Genomic DNA, 8,526 nt, shown 5'->3' with positions numbered 1-8,526 from the left:
GAGAGAGAGAGAGAGAGAGAGAGAGAGAGAGAGAGAGAGAGAGAGAGAGAGAATCAAGTCATCAGATTTCTTCTTGCCAAGACAAACTGAACCTCAGAGTTTTCCTTTACTTATCTCTCCACCTCAAAAAAGGGGCTGAAAATGAAAATGCAGGAGCCCAGAGTTTGGGGGAGGGTGGGAGGTAGGAAGGGGGGTGTCTGGCACCGATGACAATTTCCAGCGGGGTGCGCCTACAGTAGTGCCGTAGTGCGCTGTGGGGTTTATGATCGCGGCTGTTATTAGGAGTATTAACCATGCCCATAATGCTTTCTCTTTTTCACTCGCTCCTAGCTCCGTGACTGTAAAGGCCTTTCTTCCACGCAAGCAGAGGAGGAAAGATAGGAAACTGATCGAGGAGGGGGAATCCCCGCCACACACACACAGCCTGGAGGAGAGATCAGATCCGGGAAAGATCAGATGGGGAGCTCCAAAAAGGGTGAGTTCTTTCGGAGGGAGAGCGTGGGAGCCCGCCGAGGCTCTGGCTTCTGACAAGCAGATTTCCTCAAACATAGGAACTCCTAGCCCCAACCCAGCTTTCCTTCCCCTCCCAAAGAAGCAGCCGAAGAAGAGGCAGCGCCGGTAGAATTTCCAACCCAGACGGATCCGGTCCGCTTGGGTTGGAATCAATTTGGGCAGTTCAGCCTAAGGCTGTTCCCCGGTTGCCCTGTCGACCGGGTGGGGCCTGGGCTTTGAGCAAGAGCTCACTCACACTTCTAGGAGGTTCATAAGACAGATTAATCTGCTCCAGCCCCAAGTTCCAATAGGCCCAAGTAGGAGAGCGAAGGAGACAGGAACGGTCTAGGTTTTCTCCCAACCTCAGGAGCATAACACTGGAATACGCTGGTGTATTCCCCGTTCCTCACCTGCCCAAGTGAACTTTTATTTTTTTTTCCACGATGTCCCCCAAGTCCTTTTCATGACCGTATTCCATTGAGTCTCATCCCTGACCTATTGTCCACGAAGAAGATGAAGGGCCCTACCTGGTTTCTATGACAGCCTAGTTCATTGGGAAGGGACTGGCCATTGGATTTTTGGAAGGGACTACCGGTTCTGATTGGTGGGAAAACTCAAAATTTCTGCCTTTAGGAAGCCGGGATAGTCAAGAAATGGGATGGAAAGTCAACATCTGCTCCAGAGAGCAGAGGAGGGCTAATCCATTCCACTGGGAGGCTTTTCTCCTTCTCTAACCTCTCCAACCCCAGCCGACGGACAGGAAACCCTCTCCACCCTGGGCACCCGTGAGCTTTCCCCGCGGATCTCCCTAAGAAAGTTCTTCCCATTCCGGAGTCGCATCCTAAAAGGAACCCAAAGGTCACGGAGGTCATCAGAGTGTCAAACACCCCCACCTCCCCCGCCTTCCACCTCGACACTTTCAAAAGAAATGGGCAAACTATGGCCTTCCAGTCATGGGTAGTGCTTTCAGCCCACGGAAAATCAGAGCTTCCGACTTCTCTCCCCGCCCCTGACCCGGGTCAAGGACGCACCGGGACACTCTGGCGTCCCAATTCCAGAAAAATGGGTCTCAAGCCTCGCTCCCTGCTTTGGAAAGGCAAAACTGCTGCCTGACCGAGGTCGATGACAGGGGCTGAGTAGAAAAGTTCAGAGAAGTTGTCCCTATCGCTTCCGGAAAAGGCCCGCCCCAAGCCTCCTTATTCCTTATTTGACTTTTCCAAGAAAGTCTTTCATGAGTTCTCTGGTTTCTTCAACTAGGATTTCCATTCTCTCTTTGTCTATCTCTGTATCTATGTCTGTCTCTTTCCATCCTTCTTTTTATTTTCTCCTCTTTATTTTCCTTCCTTTCTTTTGTCTTTCTTTGTTTTTAACCTTTCTTCCTCCCACTCTACCTTTCTTCTTCCCCATTTCTCTTCTGCCTCCCCTTCCTTTCTTTCCCTTCCCCTTCTCCTTTCTTTTCTACTTTCTTACTTTTATATTTCTTTATCCCTCTCTTCGTTCCTTTCTTTCCCTATCTTAATCTTTCTTTCCATCTTTCTGTTTCGATCCTTTTTTTCTTCCTTCGTTCTGTTGTCCTTGTCTGTTTCCTTTCTTTCTCTTTCTATGTTCTCTCCAAATCACTCTTTTATTTACTTTCCGTCTTTTTTGAGTGCTTCTTCTCAGTTTTTCCCCCTCTTTTCTTTTTCCGAACTTCCTCTTTCTTCGTGCGCAAACGATTAAGACATTTTTTAATGCTCAAGAACTGTCTCTTCTTTCCTGAGCTTCCCTCTACCACGGTTTAAAAAATAATAATACATTGGCTTGTTGCTGAAAAAAAAAATTAAGCTTCCACCAACTCACTTTTCTGTCCCGGGTTCAGTGGGATTGCAGTGTGAAACCCAGGGAGACAGATTTTCCTCGTCCGCGTCCTCCCCGTCCCATCGCTTATGATCACAGACGCTTAGTCTCGCCTCGTGGGATTTTTGGATTCACTTGACTTGCATTTTCTTTTTCCGGGCCGAACTATAGGTCTTGATATAAATGATGAAGAGGAGAAGCAGGATAGTTATTCATTAAAAGTGACTTTCCCTAAGTGTTTGATAGAGCTTTTCCTGGACTGTGGGACGGAATTTAAACGCAGAAGGAGTTAGAGAGAAAAGCCAAGATGGGCCGCTATATCGAAGGAGGAAAAAAACAGATAGGAAGGAGAAGGGGGGGGGGGGAGGTACGAGCGTCAGGGACCTGACTAACCCCTCCCTGGCTCCGGGAGGACTGAACACCACCCCCTGAAAAGGAAGGTAGCAGTGTAGGTAGGTGGATTAGAGGATGTTCTAAACTTGAGGCCCCTGAATAGTCTGCGCGGAGATGCCTGGCTGAGCCCGCCGAGTCGCTGGGAAATGGCGATAGCAATCACAGGGAGAGAAACCATAAAGTCGCGTAGACCGCCGCAAAGCTTTGCCTTCAAAGAAGCCAGGGGCTCTTCCTAGACCCAAAAGACTAGGGAAGGCAGAAAATTGGGTTGGAGCCTAGGGATTCGAAGAGAACAGAGAGGCTGCCAATGGGCCCAAACGTTCCTGCTTCTGCTCCAGGAGAAAGCAGCTCTGGGAGAGATGTAACATCAAGATGCCCGGAATTAGAAGACCTCAGGGCTCAAAGAAAGCGATTTCTTCTTAGTTGATGGACCACCTGGCCCGGTTCCTTCATTATATCCTAGTTTCTCCTCTCCCAACTGAAAAAGGCATTGAAAAGGAGGAGGAAGCAGTGTTTAGTGATGAGATTCCTAGACTTCGAATCCAGAACATTCGAGTCTCATTTAATAGCTGTGTGACCTCTAACAAATCCTTTTAACCCCTCTGAACCTCAGTTTCCTTCTATTTGGAAATGACAGGCGTTGGACTAGCTGAGGACTTCGGTTCCTTTCCCCAAACGATACGTCCCACAATCCAAAAAAGACCCAAGTACACACTTAGCCACAGTGCTCACAGGGGGATGAGTGGTCAGTGCAGGCTATATACAGCCCATCCTTCCCCACCCAGCTCGCCTTACCGTCTGTCTACTCCAGGGACCTAGGCCCCAGGCAGGATCCAGGTGCCTAGACGAGGATGCGGATTAGAATTCACATCACAGAGCCAAACCCAGTGTTTTATTAGGTATCCCCTCTGTCCACCTTTCCCTCCCCAAATTCTCACAGTACAAAGTGAAGAGAGGAGAAGAGATGTATGGGAATAATTCACCCCTACCAAACTCTCCCAGCTTGCCCTGGATATTCCGGCCAAACAAGGAATCAGTCAAGCTGCAGCAGTTTGGAGGCTCCGGAGAGGTCAGCCCCCAGCAGGCCCCGCACATGGCCCCTAGAGCCCATGAGCTTCCAAAGCTTACCAGTGAAGAGGGGTCAGAGTAAGAACACTAAATTTGCAATGCAATCGGGGACACCCGGTTCGGATCCCAAGCTCAAAGGTTTATTCTGGTGAGTTCTTTTCCCCTCCAAACTCCTCGATTTCCACATCTGTGAAACCAAGGGGCTGAACTAGACCTAAGATTCTTAACCTCTCTCTATTTAAATGTATCATGTCTCTCTAGCCCATGGACGCTTCTCAGTATCACGTTTTTAAATAATCGGAGAAAATGCTAAATTTCATTTAGAGGTTAGTGAAAATGAAGAAGTAACTTTCCCCCCATTCAAGTTCACCAACCCCTTGAAGTCTGTTCCCAGGACTAGAGGCTTCCTTCCAACTGTAATTCTCTGATCTATGACATCATTTCACTTCATCTCCTTGGGCCTCAGTTTCTTAAAGGAATGGGTTGGACTAGACGACCTCGAAAGTTCGTTTAGCGTCTCGGCTCCTCTGAATGCTCTGGGAGCCCTAATCTGGAGCTGCCGAGACTGAGCGTCAGCCTGTCGGTGCGTTGGCCAGAACTCTATCTCCGGGCATCAGTCCTTCCGTGGGGAGAACAGGAGGGGGAAAGAGATAAGGGAGCGTCCGGCCCCGACCAGGAGAGAAGGGGAGGGCTGCATGTGGAGGCGGTCGAGAGGTAGTCTCACCCTCTCCCGACCCGTCAGCAAAGCTCTGCTAATGCCCTTGAAGGGGCACGGAGGAGGGCAAGGAGGAACACGGAGGTCCCCATCCTGAAAGAATCAGTCAACGAAACAATTGCCCTGTCGAGACCTCTAATTTTTCTCCTACTCGTTCTCCCCGACCTTGCCTTGCGGTGTCTCGGGTTCTCGCTCAGTCCCCAGACCTGACTAGCACCTATTTCTGACGGCCTAGAGCTTTCAGGCAAAGGAAAACAGTGGCAAGGTCACTTTAGGAGTGGCAGAAGTGCGGACCAAGGGCCTTTTTCAGATTCTGTCTTTGGAATACGGGACACATTTGGACAATCCTCGGGCCGGAGTGATGGGTAGATGAACTGGTTCCTCTTCAGGTCACACCTCTCTTGTGACCCACTCCGAAACCTCCTAAAACGTCGGGAATACTACTGCTCCCAGGATCGAACATTTAAAAGCAGCAAATTGGAACCTCAGAGACCACCCAAAGAATTCACCGCATTTTACAGCTAAGGAAATCGAGGTCCAAGGAAGTCAAGATTTAAACAAAGATGTGACTCAACTAGTAAGACTCAAAGTCAAGTTTCGAATCCAGATTCCCAGACTCCAAGTCTTAACATCACTTCCCGCCGTTGTAGGGCTTTCTTTTTCTGTTGTAAGAAAAGGAAGGCTTTAAGGCTGTAATAATTTTAAATATAGCCAACTCTTTACCATACAAACGCACGAAAGCTCAGAAACCAGAGAACATACAAAAAATGGCTAGTCTCCAAGTCAATTATTTTTAAATGCATGAAGAGAAGAGGCAAGGTAGAGTGCCAACCTTAGAGTGGGGCCGGGTTCAAGTCCTGATTCTGATTCCTGCTTAGTTTTGCGACCATGAACAAATCACTTGGCCTTTTGGTGCCCCGAAGTCGCTAAGACCCAAGAGTTGCTTCTGTGGGTGAAGGAAGTCTCCTCAACAAAAACTTTCTGGCTCAATGAAATAACATAGCCTATTAATAATAGGTTATTAAATAGAAAAGAATATTAGGATATTAACTTTTTCCAAAATCTTATTTCTATGAACTTCAGAGGAAAAAAGGTGAGAAGATAATACAAATAATAATATTCCCGACGAGGATACTGCCATTGTCTCAGACTTGAATCTGAAAAGGGTTTTCCTTACACAAATTAGACCTGGTCTAAAAGAAAAAAAAATAATGCATTGCCTTTACGCAGTCAGCACTTTCATATACATCATCTGATTTTGTCATCATTCCATTGGGGTCAGAAATATTATTCTCATTACACACATGGTGAAATTAGGGTTCAAAAAATAAAGTAAAACTAACCCAAACTAATCCAAAGTCCCACCGATATTCAATGTATTGCTATAGAAGGCACCCTTATTACGGAAAAGGGTGTTAGTGTTGTAGGCAAAATTGTTATCTAATGCCTTCACAGTTTGAGGTTCCCAAGACAAATGCCTGACAATATTTTTATCATGTTGGTTGGTTGGGCTATTGTTTCCTTAGAGAGTAAGATGTTCCTTAAACTGAATTGTCTCTTTCTGGCAAAGGATAGCCCCCAAAAATTCAGTAAGGAGTTATTTAGAATTCGTTACAGCATTAGCAAGATGCGACATTAGTGATACAGATTCCAACAGTATCAATCAAAACAGTGATAATAGGGTGATATGATGACAGTATTAATATAAAAAAATATATCATCCTTTCCATCTTGTAGCACTTTGTAATTTACAAAGTCCTTTCTTGGATTTCATTTGATCTTCACAACAGCAGAAATTATTGTTTCCACATTACAGATGACGATAATAATTAAAAAATAATCACAACAATGGTTCACATTTCTGCTTCAGTGTTTGAAAAGTCTTGCCCTAGCTTCACAACAATCCTTTGAGGTAGGGAGGACAAATATAATTGGACCTCTTTTACCCTTGGACTTAAGGCGGTAGAATAATTTGCCCAGGGATTCATATGGAGTTGAGATCCCTGTACCACCACCATTAACAGTTTTCACCTTCCACAGAATCAGTAACAAGGAGGCTGGTACCCAGGGCACAAGAATCCAACTGCAAACCTGCAGCATCCTGTTCATTCCCTGATATCAACCAGTCTCAGTTTTCCAATTCTCCTCCCCACTTTGGTCGAAGTTGCATTGAGCCCAGAATCTGGAGTCAATCCCCCAGCCACGTCCTCCAAGCATTGAGCTTTGCCTTAGTATGTCAGCCTGTGTCTGGCACTCATAGTCCTGGAGCCCCAGTTCTAAGATCTTTCTCCTAAATGAAGAAAGTAATTATGGGCCACAGTCTGTGAAGGACTCCAGTCTCCCAGGCAGAAACAGAGTGAAGGGTGGAGGGAAGGGAGACAGTATTATTGTGAAAAGTGTTATTTTTATGGTAATACTATGGAAGAAGAGTGAAACCCTAAGAGTGTTACTGAGGAAGTCTGATCATGGAAGTCCATGGAATTATAGCATTATTATGGGAGACAGTGCATTCATTTAAGATAGCATTGTTTTGAAAGGTAGTCATAGGCAGGCAACCTAGTCCAGAGGATAAAGCAGTACAATTGTAATCAGGAAGATTTTATTTAAATATTGCTTCTGGTACTGATTGCCTGTGTGATCTTGGACCAGGAGCTCTCTGAGCTTCTGGTCCCTTCTCTATTAAATGGGATTAATAAAACTGTAGTTTCTGTTTCCCAGGGTTGTTATGAGGCTGGGATCTTTTCTGAATCCCCAGCTGCTACATTTCCCTAAATTACCTTGAATTTTATTTTGTATGTGCTTGCTTAAAGACATTGTGTTATCCAATAGAATGTAAACTCACTGAGAGCAGGGAGTGTTTCATTTTTGTCTTTGCACATCCAACAACTAACAGAGCATACTAGATGTTTAATAAATACTTGTAGATTGACAAATTGTGTAAAACCATCCAGTGACTTAAAAGTACTATGTAAATGCCAGCTATTGTTACTAAAATAGTATTTTATTATTAAGATATAGAGGAAGAGGACTGTTTCATTTTTTCTGCATAGTGCCTAACATGGTGCTTGCACACAGGAGAGGTTTAATAAATTCTTGCTTAATGAATGAATAAATTATTGAGCTGAAGAGCCCTGTTATGGAAGGCATGGGAGATGACTATGGGTGGCAAAGTTATTATGAAAAGTAAAATTATTTAGGAAGTAAAATATTAATATGGAAAGGAGAATTAGTTTGGGACATACCATGGCCACAGAAGATAGCACTGCTATAAATAGCATTGCCATGGAAGACATTACTGCTATTATCTGTCTGCAAGGTTTGTGGATTTCAGGAGAAAACAATATTTGCTCATTATCGGTGGCAGTGGTCTTTAGGAAGAGACATTCCAGACAGTATTCCCTGGCTACATCATTTCTTTTCTTCTGAGACAGCAAAAATAGTGTAGTGTAAATAACACTGAATTTGATGTCAGACATTTTTGTTTTTTAAAATATATTATTTTACATAAATCTAATTCTTCCTTTCACCCTCAGTTTCCTTGTTCATCAAGCACCCCTACTTTGCCTTGTTTATCAGACTATGTGGTGAAATCCAAATGAAATAATGTATTGAGATGATAGAAATAAGAAGTGTCCCTGAAACTGTAAATTTGAGGACTAGATAGGACAATGCTGATGTTCCCATTTCTAGTTTGACTTTAACATCTTCTAGAATTTAATTAACAACTCTTGCTTCCTAAAGGAAGGAGACCTAGGGTGCTGCCAATCTCTCCACTTTAAACACCCAGGCCTAAGAGTCCAAGGTAGCCAAGGAACAATGATCACTGAGCTGCCATAGGCTAAACTTGTAAGTTTACTGTGAGGCTTTCGTAAACAACCAGCTACATGACCTTGGGCAAATCACTTCCTCTCTCTGAGACTCAATTTCATAGGTTTTAAGGGAGATGGGGGGAGGAGAAAGAGAGAGAGGGAGAGGGAGAGAGAGAGAGAGAGAGAGAGAGAGAGAGAGAGAGAGAGAGAGAG

The 8,526-nt window shown here is 44.8% G+C and overlaps 1 long non-coding RNA gene across 3 annotated transcripts in view; it reads left to right on the top strand.

The window, feature by feature from the left end:
- Positions 1-8,526, top strand: part of LOC138156157 (uncharacterized) — a 17,287-nt gene continuing 8,761 nt past the window's right edge. The window contains exons 1-2 of one of the 3 annotated variants that reach the window (XR_011167090.1): positions 1-181; positions 331-475. This is a non-coding gene — a long non-coding RNA (uncharacterized lncRNA). The other 2 variants (XR_011167089.1, XR_011167091.1) reach the window with 2 other exon arrangements.

This window comes from Petaurus breviceps, unplaced genomic scaffold (assembly GCF_028583685.1).
Source record: "Petaurus breviceps papuanus isolate PSGF00001 unplaced genomic scaffold, PetGlider_PUasm1.0 99, whole genome shotgun sequence".
NCBI classification, from domain to species: domain Eukaryota; kingdom Metazoa; phylum Chordata; class Mammalia; order Diprotodontia; family Petauridae; genus Petaurus; species Petaurus breviceps.
The sequence above is the reverse complement of the archived record's forward strand: the minus strand, read 5'-3'. Positions and strand labels throughout refer to the sequence as shown.